The sequence below is a fragment of the Oxyura jamaicensis genome, chromosome 2 (assembly GCF_011077185.1).
Source record: "Oxyura jamaicensis isolate SHBP4307 breed ruddy duck chromosome 2, BPBGC_Ojam_1.0, whole genome shotgun sequence".
NCBI lineage: Eukaryota > Metazoa > Chordata > Aves > Anseriformes > Anatidae > Oxyura > Oxyura jamaicensis.
In genome coordinates this window covers 69426057-69447867 of record NC_048894.1, presented here as the reverse complement: position 1 = coordinate 69447867, position 21811 = coordinate 69426057, and the positions used below count along the sequence as shown (strand labels likewise).

The following is a 21811-nucleotide window of genomic DNA, read 5'->3' as shown; positions in this document are numbered from 1 at the left end:
CTGTCCTGAGCGGTGTACATGCGCTCACCTCCCCCGTCGCAGTGCTGGCAACATGGCGATGCCCAGAGCTGCACCCTCTGAACGCCCCACGGGATGCTCCATGGCACAGGGCAGATCCTGGAGGTGTGTAAGAAAAAGCAAGCAAGAAAAATCAGCTGAACTCTGCAATGTGCAAGAACACCAGGCTGGATCCCAAGCCCATTCAAATCAATGAGAGGGTTTCCAAAGCGTTGTCTGAAAACAGTAAAAGCAGTGTTAAGTACTGTGGCAGCGGGAACAGATTTTTCAGTCCCGGCTGATGGGTCAAAGCTGGACAGAGCACTGAAATAACCCACAGAGGGGGTTGCTCCACGACAGCCATGCTGGGAAAGCCATGGGGAACTCGTTTAGCCACTGCCCAGATTACTTCATATGCCCACATTGGTCAGTCTGGCATCATCCATGAGCAATAAAATGTACCCATGAAAAGCTATCTACACCAGCTAGAGCTATTGATCAGAGACAGATTGAAACAGGAGGCAAACGGGGGTACTGTAAAATCGGAGCAAGGGGCCTCAAAGCTCCTCGCCTCACACAGTTCAGATGAGGCCAAGCCAACCAAGCCTGGAAGGAGAACTGCCCTTGTGAAGGGGTCTTCTGCAGCCATCTGCATGAGACCACTGCCATCTGAGCTGAAAGGAAAGCCTCGTTGTACAGACACGGTGAAAGGCTGGGCCAGCTACAGCAGGGGGGCTGCAGTGTGTTTTTAGAGCATGCTATTCTGGGCAGCAAGATTTGGAAAGTGTGTCTGGAGGCTGAGCCAGCCTCACGGTGCTGGCCCTGAAAACGTGCCTTTCTTGAAAAAGTCGTTTTGAAGAAATTTGAAATGCAGTCTGAATGTAAGCAGCTTTCTGCTCTCCATCCTGCCTCAGAGGCAATGCAAGGACAAGAAATCCAAGGGGCATGAGCTGGCTCTGGAAGAGCCTCAGCCCAAGGCTCAGGCTTCCTCCTTAAGCCAGAGAGAAAGCAGGCAGCAGCAAAACCACTGCATATTCACACGGAGAGCTTCTGGTGCTGTCCGCAGGAGCAGTGGCTGCGAAGTCCCCTCACAGATGACGTGCCTGCACTGTGCCATCGGCTGGGCGGTGAGGTAGTCAGCTGTTCCTTGGCCGTCCAGACGACTCCTATTACAAAATCTGGGAGAGAGATGGAAGCTGAAACCAGAGAAGCTGCAAACAAGGGCTAGCAGCCTCCCGCAGCAGAGCAGGAAAGGCTGCCCACAGAGAGAAACGCTGGCACTTGGGAGAGAACAGTGTTTTAGTGGTAGGCACTCAGGAAACATAGGTGTGCAATGAGCCACCAGCCCCTCGTGTCTGGCACTCAGAAATGAGGATGTCAGGGGCCTAAAACAAAAGAAGCACCTCTCTCCTGCCCTGTGAACCCACAGCAGTTACAACAGCAATTGTTCCCCTCCAAAGCACTGCTGTCACATCTATCCCCCAGCAATCTGCAACAGCTATACGCCCTCATGGACGGGTTTGGTTCAGCAGCCTCCCCAGCCAAAGTAAGTTTTCTATCAGGGGCTAAAGATCAAACCCTATCTCTCAGAACACACCTTTGTTAGTTTTGGCTGCACCCGTTCAGGTATCACCTGCCTCCCCAGGCAAACACGTTCCTGTTCTGATCTCCACTGGCCTGATGCACTCCTCTGAGGGCTGATTTCGCCTGGCAGGTTCCTTACCTCTGCACCCACCGCATCCGCAGCGAGCAGCCAGGGAGGGAGGGCCCTCAGACCACAGCGGCTGCAGCAAACGTGGTGCAGGAGGAGAGGGAAGGAGCTGGAAGCAGCTTCACCATCAGGCTGAGGCTGGGCTTTACTGGAAATTGGATGGAAAACTGGCAGCGATGTCTTGCCGCCCCAACAAACAATGCATTCATATGCAGAGCTACAGAGCAAACGATACGCCAGTCGTTCATCTGGAGAACAGGTTTCGCCAGCCTGGATTAAATGATTACATTGCCACAGCATGTGCTGCTTGCTGCCTTGGGAGATAAAGGAAGTACAGCGAGAGAGGCCTGACCCCAAAACCTAGCTCCAAATTCCTCTACACTCACAGAAAGTGTGGACCCACACTGAGTACAGTGGGCACAGGGTGGCTGCCATTTAAAGGGAAGCATTTCAGTGCTGATGCGCTGATTGCTAATGCAGGGGGGGAAAAAAAAAAAGTTTGAATTACAGGACGCATATACTTTGACTCAAGTTACTGCCTCCAGATGTGCAGCAGGCTGAGCCTGTTCCCGAGCCTTCTGCTCCCCGTTCCCACAAGCACACACAAAGCTGAAGGCTGGGTAAGTGCACTTGGAGGTCCAAAAGCACATGTGCAGCAGTGACAGACTCCACCAAACTCTGCGTCCCACATCCACAAAGCCCCCGTTGAGCAACTCCCCGAGGATGTAATTGCAGTCGGCTTCATTCCAGGCTGTGAGCACAAGTCTGGCCACGGACGTTACTGCTAGCGCACAAGGAGGAAAGGAAACGTACAGGAGAAAGTGCAAAACAACACTCTGGCAATCCACACGCACTTAGGTTAAAGGTTTTTCCTCTATAGCAGAAGTTTACTTGGCTACCTTTGGCAGTCCTGTCAGCTTCCCCACATCAGTCTTTTGCAAGGCAGAAAGGCTCACGCCTGCATAAGCCTCCAACCCACTGCACTGCACTAAACCCACAGCCCCTGGCAGCACCCCTGGAGCTCTCCAGGGCCCTTGTGGGCAAAAAGACGATGCCCAAGGAGCCAACCCAGCAGCTTTGGGTCTCCCAGGCCTCAGGCGAGCTGAACGCTGGTGCCGGGAGCCCACAGCATCCTTCCTGCCCCACGCTCACCGACCTCTCAGCGTGCCCCATCTCTCAGGGGAGGATGCAGCTGCTATGGGGGAGGCAAACTGCGCAGGGGCACGGACGGAGCTACCACCCTCGCTCCCGCCGCATGTTGCAATGCGAATGGTAGTGACACTATCGCTTTCACATTTGCCTTCTCATTTTTTCAGGATGGGCAAAGCCACGTGTCGGTCCATAGCTCATGCATGGGAGTGACACAGAACACATCCTTGGGGGAAGGTCTCCATAACCAGCCTGAGGCAAGCAGGCATCACGGGAAGGTTTCAGCCCAAGCAGTTGCACTCCATCAGATTTCTAAGCCATTGAAAGTCAGGTCGTATCAATGGGAAGTGTCAGGCAGGCTTAAGCAACACCGAGCTGCAGTCCCCACACACAGTAACCATGAGCACACACACTACGTGTCCGGTTGGGCTGGCTCCCCCTCGGGCATTTACACTTGCGACTCATGGGTGACTCTTTACAAATATATCCGCCAGATACACACCAAGGTACACTTCCATCCACAAGCACATGACCAAAGAGGTGGGTTCGAGCTAAAGTGACTCAGCCTCCAAGTTACAGGAACAAAATTAGCAACCATTCGTAGACGTCTTAAGTCTGAGATGGGGCTAGATGGCACTGTAAGTTAGTGAATGCACAAGCCCTTCACATCAAAAGATTTCACTTTGGTATTATGATCAGTGGAAAGCCAGGAAAGCTGGTGCTTCCTGAGGTATATTTTCTAGAACTGGGCTAGTAATGCACACTGACAGACTGATCCAACACATTTCCTTGGTACCTAGTTAGGAGCTGATCCAATAATTTAGTCATTCCCTGGAATTTACTTATTTTTTCAGCAAATAATTCTTGGCTCGCAAGCATTTAAACATGTAATGTTTATTATAAAACATATGTTTTTCCCCAATACATTTTTTTGCCTACAGTTTCCCTGTTTTAATTTATCCCATTTCTCCTGATTAACCCCTGCCCCCCACCCCCGTTGTTCCCATGCTGGATGCCTCTACCTCTCCCAGGAGAACAATGATGAAATGACATTCGCCTCACAGGCCTCCTGGCACATCACCCCAAATCACCAGGATCAGCTCTGCAAGGCAGAGAGCCCTCTGGCCCCGAGCCCCTGAATCACTTAAAGAAGCACGGCTGAAACAGAGCAAGACGTGGCCATGGAGGCGATGGCTGCAGCTGTGTTCTGGTCGGGGCATTCAGGTCCCTGCAGCCTCCAGCCTCCCTGTGAGCTGATAATGAGAGGAATGAGCAAGGACCTGCCGTAATCTCAAGGCCAGACTTTCAACGACTGCCCCTGCACTCCCTCCTCAAGTGAGCATGCCTGCCACCGTAAGGGAAAGGCATGGGGTGGGAGAGGGGGGATGTACTGTCTTGCTGCAGCCTCCCGGGCTGGGAGGAGGATGGCCGCCTCTCTAATGGAGGCCACATTGGCAGCATCTCATCCTCCGATGAGTATCTCTCTCCCATCGTTTAACAAGGGCACCAGCCCTCTGAAAACACTTTTCCCAGCGGTGAATCCCATCGGCTTCCTGACAGGCTGGGTCATTCCAGCCTGTGAAAACGCCTTCCCCGTTCCTCAAGTAACAGATTAGTCACGTACATTTGCAATGGCAGCGAATCTGCCAAGAAGCTGGGGAGCAGGGCAGGAGGAGGAGAGCAGCAGCATGACAAGCACAGGCAGAGTAGAGAGGAGAAACTATTTTTTTCTTCCTCTTCTCCCATGCTCTTCAGTTTTGAACAGCGCTCGCAAGCTCAAGCTGCAAAACAGCTGCATCACGTGCGGGAGGTGAAATCCAGGCATTATCAGGGAGCCCTGGGCATCCCTGCCTCTCCCCTGTTGCCTGATGGCTGGCAGGAGCATCACCCTGCAGCAAGAACCGACAGCTTTTCTGAGGCTAGGACTAGAAGCCTCCCTAAATATGGATGGCATTTGGCAACAGGGAAAAGCTCCCACTTAAGCTCCCATCTTCCAAGTGACTGACAAATGCCAGACCCCAGCAGGGCTGACAAAGGCTCAGAGGCTCAAAGCATCCTGGTTAGAGGCGAGCAGCTCCGAGAGGAACACAAGCAAGCAAAAGGCCCCAGAAATCCAGCTCCTGATTAATATGTGGCTTACTGGAAACAGCTACTTCCTTCTTCCAGTATCTTGCATGAAAAATCATTGTCGGCGTTAGAGCAGCGGTGCATGGAGCCTGCAAGCAGGTCAGCCTGCGCCTCGGTGCTGAGTGCTGCACACGTGGATGTCAAGCTGCCCCAGGGCCACACTGCCAGCTAAAAACACCCCAGAAGTAAGAAAGGGAGAGTCAAAGTGGGAGTACCTGAGTGATCTAGCAACAGGAGGGAAAAAAAAAAAAAAAAGCTGTTTCAGGTCATGTGAGGTGTGCACACATTCCCAGACATTCAGTCTGTCCCCTGTAGCTCGGGGAAATGCTTAACGGGCAGCATGGCCTGGAGAGATCATGTAGGGGGCAGAGCAGGCGAGTGCCTGGGGGGAGGCAGATGGGCAGGTTTTCCAGACAAGTGCTGCTACTGCAGAAACTGATAGGGAAATGTGTAGGCGGTCCTTGTCCTGGTAATGAGTAACAGCTACAAAACTCTTAGTATCACTGAAATACACATTGGTTCTGCCAGTACATTCACCACAAAACTACCTGTCGCGTGTTAGCACTGTGGTATTCAATTCAGATGTTCCAGAGAGAGACAGAAAACATTGCAGGCCAGTCCCAGCACCCCGCATGCCAGCAGAGGGGAGTCACAACTTTACAGGCCACATCCTTGTTATCAGAAAAGTGATGTCCCCCCCCTATATCCCCCACCAAGCACAAGCACTGCTACTGAGACAGATACCTCCCCATCAGGAGAAATACCAAAGGAAGCCTCAGAAACGTGCAAGGTTTCCTTCTGGGGAACAAGTGGGCATGTGGCTGTGCACAAGCACTGAGGCTGCTGCACCCACCCAGCGACAAACACAAACCTGGCCCTGCTCGGAACGTGCAATATCCTGATGCAAATTGCAGGCATCACCCCCTGATCCTCCCACCATCCCATGTCTCCAAGGGGATTTGCTGCATGGCCTGCCCCGTATTGAAGGAAGACGTGCTGCCTGTGTTGCACCAGGAGAGCGATTAGGCTGGTCGATCACTTTAATTGCTATCTCACAGTAATAATCTATTTATGATATTTGTGCTAAAGTGCATGAGGGACTCAAGTCTGGTTTTAATGCTACCTGGGATGGTCCTGACCCAAAAAACCATCCTCTGTAGTGAAGCTGTGTATTTTGGGAGGATTTTTTTGGTTGGCTGTTTCCAGAACTGTACTAGAATACTGTTTAGCTTAGGTTTTTGCCTCAACATATATTTTTTGTCTGTTTACTTTGCAATCTCAGAGAAAAAATGCAGAGCAGTAAGCAGTGCTGCACATACTTGCCATGCAACACGTGTTTATCCTTTCAGTTCACCCATGTCTTATTCCTGTTCTGGGTATTTATTTTTGTCCTCCTACGAGGGCTTGGACATTCAGGAAAGATGCCATTTTTAGAATTACTGGACCTCAGGCACTAGAGGTACATAAACAAGCAGTGTGCTGAGGCACAAGGGTGCTGACAGCTTTCCTAGGTGGTTGGCTATCTCACGTAGCCAGGAGATGGGGATAAGATGGCTTCAGGAGTGGCCCGAGCACATCTCTGAGGGAGTTTTGTGCTGTATAGCAGTACTTTTCTTACACAAGATGGGACACTGGAGAGAATTCCTTTCCCCCCATTTGCACTGTTAATGTCTCCCTTATTATATGGAGGTGTTGGGTGCACACAAGCTCTTCTCTGCCACGTACTGAACAAAGCCACTGGAAAAAGATGATGCAGCCACTGCTCTGGCCATGTCAACTTGAGCAATAAAAACACAGCACTGAAAAATAAACCACACTGCTTCAAAAAGCCCTCAGGAGGCTATCTTCAATGGTATCATTTTTTCTGCTTCTTTCTGATCCTTTTTTTTACTGTTGAAGTTGACATCTTTTCCTCTTGCTGAACCAGCATTTCCTGACAGCAAACCATTGTCAGAAATTTTCCATCCAGCTCTCGAGTGGATTTCAACACTCAATCTCTGTGCATACATACGAGAAGAGGTTAATGTCAATCTCAGAAAATTATCTACAGGATGTGCTCAAGGGTACCACCAGTAAGGAGCAGCACGTTCCTTTGGAGAAGTTTAGACACTGGCTGGTTTCTTTGCCTTAGAGCTGGGGTCAGCTTTTCTCTGCTCAATTACAGCTATAATGGTGATCCTCTCTCATCTGTTTACTGCCTAACTGACCTGTCATTTGGAAAAAATCTTTCCATGGGGAACACTGCCTTTCGTGACACAGTAAAGCCCCTTTCAAAAGCCCTGGGACATTCTGATGGTTTTGAAACAAAACATCTTGGAGAAGAGCACTGCTCTCCCAGTAAACAGCAGCATAGGCTGGCCTCAGAAGCTAAACAAGCAAGGCAGGAGCTTGTGGGGGGAGCTGGTAACAAATGCAGCAGTGAGCTTCTTAATCACAGATGTGATCACTGCCTGTGGGGCCTGAGGACAATTACCTTGTCACAGCTGCCATCTGAATAGTGGTGACGGGACAGGTCTCCACATTTGGAAAACTTTAACCAGCAAAATCTCTCCAAAGATAACAATGCACTGGAAGTGTAAGCATGCTCAAACAACATTTTAAAGAAATTAAAAAGGAAAAATCCCCTGCATCATCACAGAGCTGCCAGGCACGATGCAGCCCAGGAATTGCAGCCTCTCTCTATAGTGGTTACACTCCGGGGGTAGAGGAAGAAACCCCAGTTCCTGGTGCTTTTTTGGGACCAGCCTGACCCAATTCAGATTTTTGCCTGATGTGCACTCCAGCCAAAGCTGCCCTAATATGCACGCTCACGGGGAGGGGTACTGAGCATCCCAGCAGCACATCCAGGAGACGTCACCTTTTCTGAAGGACACGGCTGATTCATCGCCCTCCTTAAGTATGGAGAGAGTCCCAGCTGCAGAGGCCAGACCTGTTTGGCAGCAGCCAGCCATCATCAGCTGCCACACATGGAAAAAGAAAGAAAGAAAGAAAGAAAGAAAAAAAATAAAAATAAAAATAAAAAAAAAAAGCTTTGAAATGAGAGAGTGAGCAGAGGAATGGAGGGGAAAAATGGGTGGAGGAATGGAGGAGGTGGGCTTGCAGTCTCTGGTTGAGTAACAAGTTAATTCCCCCCTGCTCCCTGCCTGCAACTCCATCTAATTACCCTGTCTCCTCTGAGCTGATTGGAAAGCAGCCTTGTGTCTGGAAAAGGCCATAAGCATCTTATGTGCATCTGTTCCCCCTAATCCCCAACAACCAGTGCCTGGGTGCTGGGAGAGGCAGCAGGAGAGCCGCACACGGCGGCTACCACCGTGCCCCATCACTGCGCCCTATTCCTATGCCCATGCCCCATCACTCTTGCTGGGGTTGGGGGCTTTCAGGGAATTGCAGTTGTTCCTCTTCTGCCCATTTCACAACCCAGAGGCAGAGGCCCTCTTTCCTCCTTCCCCTTGCAAGAAAGAAAGAAAAAAAAAAAAAAAAAAAAAAAAAAGTCTGCAAGGGGAGGGGAGAAGGGGAGAAGGACACGTTTTGCTGAGCCCTGCTGCAGTTTGGAGCTGTTTAAGCCACTCATTTTCCCCTTGCCCTAATCCTCATTATTCTTCTGGAATTGACATTCACTCCCCCAGGGGGGGGGGGGGGGGGGGGGTCAAAAAAGTGCTCTCGAGGGCCCTGCATGGTTTGCCCAGGAATTTGGATTGCACTTCTCATGTGTGGCTCCAGGAAGGGACAGAGGCACAATTAGGCAGCCATTTGGTAGCACACAGGCACATTTTCAGCAGGCTCTTAATAGTGGGAGCTAATTCAGTGCGAGGAGAGCACGGGGATAAACAGCTCCCTTTGCCAGCAGCAGGATTGTCACATCTGGAGTTTACACAAGTTACGAGGAGCCAGGAGCCACTATTTTGTTTCACTCGCACTGCATCGTAAAACATGTTAGCACATTAAAAGCATCGCAGCACCGATGCATGCAGGGTTGCATGCATGTGCGGGGACATCTCTGTATCACAGCCCCCCCGTGTCCTCACCCCACCGCCTTCACAAACCATGCATCTGCTGGGCTAGGCCCTCTGTCTTGCTTAATGCCTTCAACTTTGCTCCAGGCCCCAGGAAGGAGGGTTTTGGCCTCCAGCAGGGCCTGGTGCTGGCCCCTTGTTGTGCCTCCACATTGACTGCCTCGTGTGGGACGCCAGCAGGCCCCTGCAGCCTGATGGCCGCCCCCCGGGCTAACCCAGGTGGAAGCCAATTTTGGAAAGGTTGCCTGTGCCTCTGTGGGGCATTTATTTCCAAGCACTTTCCATGTTTACCCAGCCGGCTTCCTGCTGTTTTGCTTTGGGATTTCTGCAGCTGCAACTCTGAGGACTCCTCCAGGGAGAGCCTCCTTTCTTGTCCCTCAGCTCACCAGCAGAGGTGGTAACAAGCCCTGTGGACTCAGCCACACCTGCTCTCCATAGGAAGCCCTTGTCCTCAGCCCAACCAAAATACTGGGCACCACTCTCACTCAAGTGGCGAGATAGGGCCGGCCACAGGCCAGGCCCATCCTGTAGCTCCTCCTGGCCCCAACCCTCCTTACTGACTAAATGCTGACTATAGCCAGCTGTGGGCTTCTCGGCCAAATTCTGCTCCTGGGAAGGTGACCAAGTTTCCAGTATGAAAAAAGCTGAAGTCAATGGCTTTAGCTAAATTTTACATCTTTGGAGCTTCACACCTGCACAAAATGTAAGGATGAAGAAGGCAAAACCCACCTTCCCCAATTCATTTTTTTCCCTATTTTGTGTCAGCAAGCACAAGCTAACCAAGAAATCTGCTGCCTCCTGACAGCAGATCTGACATGTCCTCCTATGATTTGGGGTCAGATCATAGGAGGACAACACAACCTGCACTGCCCTTCCCCACCAGCAGCTCTGGTCAGGGCTCTTGAGTTGAGACCCATGGCTTGGGAAGTGGGGAAACCTCCACTTCCATATGGATGTGGACATCCACAAACCCCAAGTTGGGATCAGAGTCATGAACTGTATTCACAACAGATATATACGTTGCAGATGGTTTGGAGCAATGGACTTTGGTGAAGGATCAGACTGCTCTGAGTGGGAAAGCAAGCAGGAACACAAAAGCTGTCTCTCCACCCACTGCAGGGGTTGCTAAACCTTGCACAGAGGTAAAGACCTGGAGGTTACAGTGTGGGAAGTGGGCTGAGAGTTATTTCTTCACCTCATCCTCCCACCAAGGGACAAAGGGCTGCCTCTGGGAGACACACTTCATGCTACAGAGGACTGTGATGCCTCTTGGTCCACCTCGCCCACCAAGCAGTGGTCTCACTGCCCCAAGCCCCACCGGCACTCCTGCTGCCCATGGAGGACGATGTGAAGTGGGAAGAGTTAGCTGCCCTCTGCTCCAGCGCTCGTGACTGACTCGAAAAGTGAAGTGAAAGAGAGCTATGGGAAGCTGCAAGGTTGCACTTCGCCTTCAATGCTGTCCTCCCAGTTCACAGACTTTATTTATGTGTTTTATCTTTTTTTTTTTCCTCATAAATGTTATCTTTATGAGAAAGATGCACTGGTTTAACTTCAGCTTTGCTAGTGTGATGCAAACACTCACATAATTTAAACTAAAATGTTAAGACCCTCAATGTAAATTAATGCAATTTTCCCCATGAGATTAGCAGCTGGGAAAAAAAAAAAAAAAAAATGTGTCTCAAAAACCTTCATCTTTAGGTACCTGATAAGTGGCATAAACTTTGGAAGTACCCAGACTGACCAGAAGTTTTCAGTTAATTCAGCCTGCAGTGCTGTGAATCTGGAGGTGTATCTGGTCATATTCCTCTGGAGCTGCAAAGACAATTTTGCACAATGCTTTGAAAAGCCATACCATGTAACCAGAGCCTTAAGAAGTCACTGCAGAGTCTGGTTTGATCCTTTCTTTTCCCCTGTTCTTAAAAGAAAGAAAACAAAGCCTGAATCTCCAGCCCTGATGTTACAGAGGCATGCTTGAAACTGATGGTGTTTGAGGATGGGAAAACAGAAAGAAACAGAGAAAGGATGTGTATTCCTTCTCCAGCTTCCCAAAACCACACTCCTCTGTTGTGCATACCCTCCTGCTAACCCTCCCTTTCCCAGAGCTTTTCGATCACATTTAGAGCTTGTTAGGTTGTGCTTACAATTGCAGTGGCAGTCTCACACCTTCCTCCTCAATATCCAGCCAGTACAGGGTAGGATGTGACCAGCCATGCCACAAGCCAGAAGGTCTCCAGCCCCTTGAATATCCCCTTCCACAGCGGGGCAAACTCCCACTTATCCCCCTCAGGTTAAATAAATAAATAAATAAATAAAAGCTAACCAAGCTGTTTCTCAGAAGCCCCACTGACATGAACTCTGCCTCCAATTACATCTCTGAATGAGCAGAGCTATAGAGGTAAGTGAAAAGAAAGTTTGGCTTTAACATATTTTCTTTATTAAAGAATCAGCACAGCCAGTCATTTACTTGCATCAGGACTCCTATTAGCTGGTATTTCCTCGGTGCAAAAGATGGGTCAAGTCTGGAGTCAAGGGCTTGCTGTATTTCAGACCTGGAGCAATCTGGGATCTCAAAACACTATAAAACAGCTTTCTGCAGCAAACCTCAACCCGTCTGAGTGCAGGAGATGGGACAAGCTGAAAAGAGAGTGTGGGCTTGGCTGGCCACAGGTAATGGGTAGTCGTCCGGCTGCTCTCAGCAACTCTGATGTTTGTCTCTAGTGGAGAGCTGTGATAATTGAGCCAGCTTTTCATGAACTATCTCAGATGGAAGAGCAGTGTAGCTACAGCAACACAAACCTGAGTGTGCTCTCCTATCCCATGGAGGCAAGACAAGTAAAATCCACTGCTTTGTAATGCCGCAGCAAAGAGGTTTTGAGGAACTCATGCCTGCTTATTTAAGACTAGCTCAGGAATCACTGCTTTGCTGCAGTCACAGCACTCAGAGCTTTTAGAATCAGGTCCTATGACCATATCCTCCAAACTATACAAATCAGTGGGGAAAAAAAAAAAAAAAGCACACCACACAAACTAGGTATCCAAATACTTTTGAAGATCCAGGTCTGCAGAGCTAATAAAAAAATCACCCAGCAATTATTGCAGAGCTAGGAGGAAACCATTCAGGTACTATCATCTATGCTTCCCACAATAAGTGTCTATAGCAAGAATAGGTGACCACAACACAGGAGTCATGGCTGCCGGTCCTGTGCTCTATGCAGAGATCTGCAGTTAGTCCCTCAATGTCTTTCATTCTTTGAGATTCCTTTCAAATCTTTTATAAGGGCATTTCAAAGAAAACAGAAGTCGTTGTATGACAAATTCCACACACTGTGTGTACACAGGCATGTGATGGTTTTAAAAACTGCTAAAGGAATAAATTCACTATCCCAATTCATTCTCTGCATATGGCCCAATGATCCCAGCCTAGATGTGTGGAAAAACAAACAAACAAACAATAGCTATGTTGTATGATAGAGCTAAGCATAAAGAGGCCCTCTATTTCCTATTCTGCTGTCACTGAGGTCCTGTATTTCCAGGACAAAACCTTTGTGAATATTCAAGTTTTGGATACTGAGCAGATATATTTTGACACCCTTTTCTGGGGAAAGTATGCAGCTTCCAAAAAACAGGCACTGAGAGCAGTGTTAAGACAGCCATGGCCCAGTGAAGGGCAGTCATTATCATAATTTCCCACTGTGCTGATTGATCCTCAAAAGCAATGGCATATTTTAATTGTCTGCAATTTGTTAAGGCAAGACCAAATCCCCCAACTGCATTGGAAACCATTCTCTCTAACTCTTGGAGTTGTTTTTTCAGCTTTTATTTATTTATTATTTTTCCTTTTGGTCTTGTACTCTTTGCACCAAGTCAGATACTGCAGACCATATGTTGGAAAAACCTGTATCTGTAGGTGCCTCTCTTGACTAGGGGAAGACCTGATCTAATGGAAGAAGGCTTTACTTTGTAGTTGTCCTTCCAGTAGTCCTTTCCAATCTATATTTCTCTGAGACTTATTATACTACTTGACCAGGGAGAAGCAGAGCCAAAGTTGTATGAAGTCAGCCTGACCCAGATTTTGGCTGGGGCACCAGGCACCTCGTGAGCCTAGAGATGTGTTCCTTGGGGGCACACTGACCGGTTGGAAATCTGCTGTCTCCTTGAGGCAGTCGATCGATAGTCAGCAAGGTGATCACTCTTGAAGATTTCAGCTGAAAGAATTCACCCAAGGCTACACAATAAGTGAATTGGCAGAAACACAAAGTGAGCCTCCATCTTCCCAGTTCCATGGTCACTTCCCTAGCCACAGGCTCTGTGGTAAATACTTAACTGCAACAACGTCATATAGTTGTGTCGCCACTGCATTTCAGAAAGCACCTGCAAAACCCAATAAACTTACCACACCAAAAAAAAAAAAAAAAAAAAAAAAGGCTTTTCAAAAGATAAAGCGATGGCATTATATTGTCAAGTGTACAGCCTTTACAGTTTATATTTTAATATAAACCCCTGCTATAATGCAAATTCTTGAGAACTTTACCTGATATTCTGCAATGGGAAAATGTAAATGAGAAATTTCTAAAGCAGATAATGAACTGCTTTTACCAATGATGGAAGATTTTTAGCTCACACCACAGACATTATAGGCTGGCCAACTGAGGTACTGAGTAGACACAAACCCTACACATTTCCATTTCCTTATGGGCTGGTGCAAATGAGGAAGAATTTAATTGATCATTAGCGCAACAGAGGTCTAGGTTTTCACTCTGGTTGTAGCTTATTCAACTATGACTTTATATTTAAATGTTTTTACAGTATCTTTCACACTGGGGCTTGGGGGCTCCCAGGCAGTAAGCAATACATTGAGATAAAAGGGCAATTTAAGGGCTACTTGAGTTTTCATCCTTACTTCTTCCTGCCTTGCTTCTGTGGGTTTAAAACATAATCTTTTTACTAATTAAATACATATGAATATTCTGTTGCCCGCACAGTGAATATATAATTAGACACAGGAGAAAGATTATGTGCTCTCAAGCTGATGCTAACACTTCAGCATAAAGGTACCCAAGACACCAGTAAAAGTAACCTATGAGCTTCTGCTAATAACATGCTGCCTCGGATCTCTAGAGGATTATTTTACTCTGGAGCTCTTATAGGAGCAGTATATTGAAAGGGGCCTGAAACAGATACCCTATAATTTATGTCCCTGCTTAGAGCCTTGGTGAGAAAAAAAGTGACCTTTGCACTAAATTGTAATGGTTTCTTTCCTTCTCTTTTTTTGGGCTGAATTTAGCACACATGATTTTTGGAGAGGAGGAAGCTTCAAGGAACCTTTGGGTAGCTTCAAAGAAAAAAGAAAACATATTCTGCTGTCCAAGTTCCATCATTTTTCCCTGTCCAGGACCACTTTTCCCCCTTAAAAACACAGGGAAACTTCTTAAATAAATCATATTAGGCAGGGCCCTTTCCCTAGCTCCAAAACTGAGGAAGTATGTCTGCTGCTTTACGCTCGTGAAGCACATACCTTGGAAGCTGTGCTACCTCCCAGTGCTATTATTTACTATACCTCATAAATATCACAGTCCTTTTCCTTTCCTCTCCTTGGCACTCTTCCCATTGTTTTCAGGTGGCTGGTTTTGTTTTTGTTGCTGTTTTTTAACAGAGGTTACCCTCCCAGTCCTCACATGATAATGCTTTTATTATTTTTTTTTTCTTCTGTGGTTCAACCAGCTCTGGCAACTAGATAAATACTGTGGGGAGCTGGCCCTTAAATATCAGGTTTGGCCTGTACTTTTCACGGAGGTCTTTATTTCTTTAAATCGTAGGTGGTCTCCTTAAGACAGCATGGAGACAAGGCTGTTGTAGCAAAAGGGGAAAAAAAAGAAGAAAAATCCCCTCAGGATATTTCTTGTGGTAAAATGGGCTAAGGAATATTTCAGGGCAGTTCCAGACAAATGCAAAACCAAATCTCTGTGAGGTTCAGTGAACTCTGCAAATTGCGTGTTTCCTCCAAAACCCCAAACCAGGCAACTTGAACTTAATTCTGGAATTAAGTGGGGATGCTGGCATTTTGGTGCCCCTTGGCAGTTGTGAAGAGGGTTAGTTTGTTTTTTTGGTGGTGGTGTTGTGTGTGTTTTTTTTTTTTTTAAGATGTGTATTTTCAGAGCAAAGTTTGCTTAAAAAAAGCAGTGGGTTAGCTACTGAAAATCAGCCTATATCAACGAGCATCAACCAAAAATTTAGACAACTAAGGGAAAAGAAGTTCCTGTACTAGAAGTAACATCTCAGTGCAGAAAAAAAAACTCAAATTTCTTCTCATCTTAAAAAGAAAATGATACCTGGACACCTTAGAGAAAAGCCAAGAAATAACAAGAGAGATACAGTCTCAATGTCAGCAGTACCAGTGATATTACTAGCATTATCTTCAAGTTATTACAGTGTAATCTTGATGTAAGGAAGTTGTTTCCAACACAGCACAGCTCCACCATGAAAAACAAACTTCCAGTCCATTTGGAATTGCAGTTTGCAAAACCGTATCCCTGCAAACCCAAAAATGCAGCCATTTTACTCTTTTATAGGGGAACAGACCTCTGTTCACCACCTTCATGCATGTAAAATTATTGGCTGGTCAATCCTGGGAAATCTCAGGGTAACACACAGTATTTCGACATTTTTCCATAGGGTCTAACTCCTTAAATAAGCTCCTTCTGCATGAGACTGGCTGACTTTTTAATGTTTACATCGTCAATAAAACATGTCCTCTGGTGCCATAGCTTGACATGAGTTTAGGTATGGATATGAAACTCTGAAGTTGAGTAAGGGGTCAAGAATGAGGCATGTTTCTCCTTCACAGCCCCAAACCAGGCAGCTCGGTAAGTGTTGAGATGAAACAGGTATGTTTGGCTAGAGAGCTCTGTGTGTTGGTCCTATCTTATGTCAACTAACCCAAAGAAAAGACCCTAGCCCTGGCGGAGCCGCTCCATGTCCCACGATGCTTGCAAGGATTTGATGATTGCAGGTACTGGCTTGTGTCTGCTTATGCATCTGGGACCATTCATTCACTTTTCCTGAAATCCTTTCCTTTCGGGAAGGAAAACCCAAAGTGTCTGCCTGCCCACATGGAAACATACTGCATATTTCAGTCAGAGCTGTTGAGACATTGCTAAATTTAATTACCAGTTCCAAGGGCTGAGGCTGTGAATGACAGGTCAGTTCATGCAGTGAGTTAGCAAAGATTGCTGATAAATGCTTTCTAATTGAAAGGATGATAAAACACCTATTACTCACTGAGGATCTTGAAGGATGAGTTAGTCCTGGGGATTTCTTACACCATGAAGATCAAGAAGTGCTAATCTCATCAGCACTCTGCCATCATTTCCTACCCGCCTCGTCACTCACAAGATTCAGGAAGGATGGTGATATTGCAGGGGGCTGCCCTGTCGCTGCTCCCTCACTCCTATTAAGGAGATGAATAGAAACAGGCAGGAGCGGCATGGCTGAGGTCTATTGTACTCTGGAGAATATCTGACATTTTTGTGAGCTAGAAAAACAACAAAGAACAAAAATAACCTTAGCTCCCTTGGATAACTGACTGCATTAGTAACGTCACATCCTTCGCACAGCATCTTTTAGCCCGAAGCAGTCTGCGCAGGCTAGCGGGCATTACCTACAGCTATACCAGTGACCTGTTGAACGCAAGCAGTTTGGACCTGGAAAGCTGGACTTTGCCCTAGAAAGACCACTATGCAGCCTTTTTTCACTGACCAGGGCATTAGGACAGTAACTCTGGCAGTAGGATATAGCAGTCATACAGGAAGAGAAATGCTCTTACATTGTCACAGTCACAGTGGGAAAAGTCCTGTGCATAGATCTTACCCAAAAGTTACCTTCTGCAGTACTAAGTGACACAGCACTTGCTGCTGGGAAGGCATGAGAACAGCCACCACCCAGGAGCAGAAGCTCTGCTGCCTTGCTTCCATGCTGCGCGACCCTGGATGTATTTCCTCATTTCTCCCTCTCTTTCCCTTTTCCTTCCTGCTCTCTTTGCTGGTCTTTTCAGAGCATAAGATCTTCAGAGTTAGTTATGTATTTGCACAGTGCCTTACACAATGGGGTACAGTCCTAGCTTAATCTTCTGGATTCTGCTGTCATATAAATAATAACTCACACTGGATAGCTGACATACAGCCACACTAGAGCTACAGCTGGGACAGGGCCAAGTGACACAAGCCACAGAGCACGTATAAAGTGCAGTTTTGTCACGGACAGAAAGTCAAGCCATTTTCAAGTCCTTGAGCAGCAGACATCGACTTACCTGTTAGGATGCATTACTTTTCCCTTTCTCCCCCACTGACATATACACACAGATTTTGCTACACGTTATTTAACATTTACATCCTGAAGCCCAAGGTTTTCTGGGAGGTTGCAGCACTCTTGAAATTGTGCTTAACACATTTAACTGGTGACAGATTTACTGTCTCTACATCTACAAAAATCCTTTAAACAAAGAAGAGCATTTCCCATGGAAATAAATGCTCTAGGCTGGAAGTCTGACCAGACACTGGCATGAGGAGAGAAAGAAAATAGTTAAACTAACTAATGTAAGAAAGTGGTCCGGTGACAGCATGATTCATAGTGCTTGTATTTACAGAATCAAATAGCATACAAGCTTGTAAAATGGTTAGACTCTTCTTTTAACTTCAGACTGCCCAAACTCTTCAAAGTCTAGATTGGTCTTGGTCAGCTCACTCCTGTACTCAGTATGATTTCCCCCAAGCCAAAAGCCTCAGGCTATGGGCTGACACCCTTTCTGATGGTCAGATGTACAGGTAGATTTGTGACTGAAATGCATGAGGTAGATCAGATAATCAGCTCCGTCAGTAAATCTTAGAAATGTAACTTGCAGAAAAAGGACAGTGGGCAAAACTTCTTCCAGCAGCTGGATCCAGGAGACGTTGTAGTGCCTACAACATTGCACTGATGCTTAAAACAGTTTTATTTAGTGTCCTACCATGGACAAAGGTCATCTCATGCCACTTGCTTTAGGCACACATCTTAGGACTGCTCTCCACACACTCTCCATATGTTATAATTATGTACCAAATATAGGTGGGTACTACTATATATACATTTTTAATTGATGTAGTCTCTAAGAGTACTGTCCCTGCTATGCAGGTAGCTATGCTGGTATAAAACTGCCTTTCACTGATGAAGTGTATTATCTTTCTAACTTGGGAACAAGCCCTTGCCCTTTACATACATATAAAGTGTCACGCTCACATTCTCACTGAAAGATTTTATTTGGGAAAGTACCCCTGCTGAAGCAGGCCAGTCCATAGTTGTGGTCTAACACAACTTCAGTAAAGGCTCCCCAGCCATTTTCACACATACTCTGGCATAAAGGACATGTATCTCTGTGAAACAGAAGCTCTCCTCCTTCCCTCCATGTTCTTATCATCAGTGAGCATCCTTCCGATCCTTTTCTTGGCTCCCAAGAAAAGGCTAAAAGTTACTCTTACGGCTTCCTGTTCTCTCCCCTTCCCTATGTTGCAGTGCAGTGCTTAGGCATTTGCTCCTACAGCTATTCATTGGGCTGCACTGTAAATCAAATCAGGCAACTGTTCATTTTCTATTTTTCTTTTTTTAAACAAAAATATCTTTCATTCTTCAGGGTGTTATTTTTCTTAAAACACTTTCTCAAGCCAGCTGCAGCTGCAGCCTCCATCTCATCAAACCACAGCATGAACTAGCATCCATTCAAACGAATAGAACAGATATCCCAAGTTTTAGATTTCATGCTTACTGCAAAGCTGAGCAGATGTGAAGCATGTTTACAAATGCAGAGACATTTTGGGAGTTGCCCTGTTTGATGTCTGGACTTGTTTTGTACACACTGCTTATACTGCTGCAAGTACTTGGAGGAGGATCCTTCCATGGTGACTTTACTAAATGAAAAAAAATGAAGAGCCAAAGGGAACTTAGCTTAAAGCTTTTTTTTTTTTTTCAGTTGCAAGATAGCTCTTCAGCTTATATCTTACTGTGTCATCAGTAATTAGGCATGTACAGGAAATCAATCTCAACAGGGATGTAAGATTCAAAACCTGCCAGTAAGCGTTAGATAACAATTCTTTTTAAATACAAGCTCTTTAAATGGATGCTTATTAGTGAAATACAGTGCCTGAGTCAAACTCCTAGATAACCTGATGATAATTAATTTTGTTCAAAGAATATGCCTAAACTGTTTTGGTGACCATAGAGATAGAGACCACTAAGATAAAACCTCGCCATGGCTCCTCTAGGCTGAGAAGTATGAATAGGCAGTGTAACAATTGCTAGGAGGGATGCCAATGTAAAAACAAACTCTTAACTGAAATTTAGACCTGGAAAATGAATGTCAGCCTGTAAAGAACTGTTCCTGTTAGCCTGGAGATTCAGGATGTACTTACCCTGTAGAAACCACAAGGGCATTTGTTTCCTCTGATGATTATTTGCGTCAAAAAGCTTTCTTGGATAGTTATTGTAGCTAAGATTTCCCACCTAGGTACACAGGAAAAGACAGTAAAGCATAGATATTTTCTGTTCATAGATGTACTTCCATATCTCTGTACTCACGCTACAAACACACACAAGTAAGCAGAAGGTCAAATACTGAGCTGCAAGGAGGCAGTGTCACTCCAGTAATTACATGTCTACACACGTAACACCAGGTTCAAACACTAAGAAGATGTAAACTGAAGATGCTATGTGTAAGTCAGCAGTGTTAGGCCACTTGATGCTGATCCAAAATACCTGTTTTAAGTATAGAGGTAGGACATGCCCTCTTAAATCCAAGCAGATCCACTGAGTCAGAGATAGTTTACAGAGAGCCAGATCTGTCCTTTTTTTTCTTCCGGTTGCAGCCTATTAATCCATGAAAGTTGGACAATAATAAAGACCCCATTCAAGTTTATTATTATATCTAAAAACTCCTGCAGACCATTGGATTACTTGCAGGAGTTATGGTAGTGAGGTTGCTCTAGCAACCCAGTTCTTGAGATGCGGTCAGCAAACCAAGACTGAAAAAACAAAGAACCCACAAATCAAGCCCAAAAGGACACACAGCTTGTTTCATTGCTTCTGACAGCAAGGTAGTTTAAGCAACGCTTTCCTTTAGGCATGTGTCCTTAGTGATTTTGTAACTGGGAAGGACCTATTAGTTATGTTGAATTGGGGTACTGCCAGTAGCTATTGCTTTCAAGACCTTTACGCACTGAGATGGGAAGAATGTGTCCATGAAATAGATACTGGACCATGTGTGTTTGTGCATGTGTGTGTCAGCCTCAGAACCAGAAAGGCCTGAATGAGTTAGATCTGTAAACTTAGCTCCCTCTGGGAAAACTCCTCCTTCAGAAACCTTCTACTTTTTCAGAAAATACACATTCTTGTTATTCCAGCTCTCCCCATCTTAAATACTATGTAATTCCAACATGCAGTGAGATCAATGTTTACACTGGCATAAAGGATTCCTGTAATTATGGCATGAATGAGGAATAAAACAGCAAGACCATCCTACAGATACACAAACTGATCTATAGGAATCAGTTTGATCTATAGGCTTAACATTCATGAGTAACAGTGTATGGGCACCTGGATGCATCTTCATCCTTGCTCATAAGAGCTGTCACTTCATGACTCCATTTAGTCTAAGCTCTTCTATAACCCAGATAGCGGCACTGGAAGAACTTTTAAGTTGAACAGACAATGATGTGCCTCTCTGTTTCCATCTTGCATCCATATCCTGTGGTTTTACTCCCACCTCAAAGCTGGAAAGAGACAGGACTCAAGGGGAAAATAAACCAGCAGTTCCTCCACAGAGTCACTGTTTTGGGGAGAGAAAGATGTGGGTGGGATGGAGAACAGTTCAGAAGATGCATAGCTGACCACTGGGGTCCCTCTGCACTACCTACTCCACTCCTCGACTCTGTGCCACTTCCAAACTTCAGGGGCCCTTTCATCAGACTTAACTTCCAGCGACAGTCTGTCTTTATGATTTTAGAGCTACCTGCTAGCTCCACAGCTAAGTGGCTGGAGCAATAGGCCAGTCCTTCCACCCCACCCACCTGCAAATCTCTCTGGACTAGAGTACGAGAAGGGAAGAGGTCCTACCCCATGTCCAGCCATGGCAGCTGAGATCAGCTGGGAGGCGCCTGCAGCCAGAGCCAAGGTTCGACCCCTCCACATCCAGCAGTGGGGATTTCTCAGATGAGTGCTCCTGCGTTGGAGCTCGCTCCCCTTGGCAGCCGCTCAGACCTTGAGTCTAATGACCTTCGGGGCACCGTGCAAGCCTCATTCGTTTTGTTTAACATTCGATTAACTGTTTCTGGGTTTCTCCTGTAATTTAATACAAGACTGAGGCCTTCATGGCAAACAGGAATGAGAAAGAAATGTTGCTTCTTATTTTTTTCTACAAAACACCGCATGACAGCAGAATAAATACAATTTACTCGGTGCATCTAAAAAAAAAAATACCAAAATACATACAACAAAACAACCCTAAAATTGACAAGCCTAAACACACTGTCAGAGGTCTGCAAAAAGTTGGCTGGCTCTACTCTTCTCCTGGCAGAGGAAGCAGTTCAGACACAGAGCAGAGAAGCAGCAAAAGGCCAAATGAAAATGCACAATTAGTCTTTTTTTGTAGAAACACCTGCTATAGTAAGGATGCATGAAATGTTTTTCTATTTCATTTCTCTCTGAGCAATTGCTAGAGCTGCTAAAGAGCTATTTTGCAATTGCAAGTACAAAAGAAGGTGGTTTATCTGGCAGTCAAGATGTGGTTCTCATG

General features: G+C 46.2%; 1 long non-coding RNA gene across 3 annotated transcripts in view; it reads right to left on the bottom strand.

Moving 5' to 3' along the window:
• LOC118162728 overlaps window positions 1–21288 on the bottom strand; it is a 33300-nt gene extending 12012 nt beyond the window's left edge. The window contains exons 1-3 of one of the 3 annotated variants that reach the window (XR_004748585.1): window positions 21133–21288; window positions 19434–19524; window positions 29–1175 (exon numbers count right to left, since the gene is read on the bottom strand). This is a non-coding gene — a long non-coding RNA (uncharacterized LOC118162728). The remainder of the gene's footprint in view (window positions 1–28; window positions 1176–19433; window positions 19525–21132) is intronic. The other 2 variants (XR_004748587.1, XR_004748586.1) reach the window with 2 other exon arrangements.
• Between the last annotated feature and the right edge of the window lie 523 nt (window positions 21289–21811).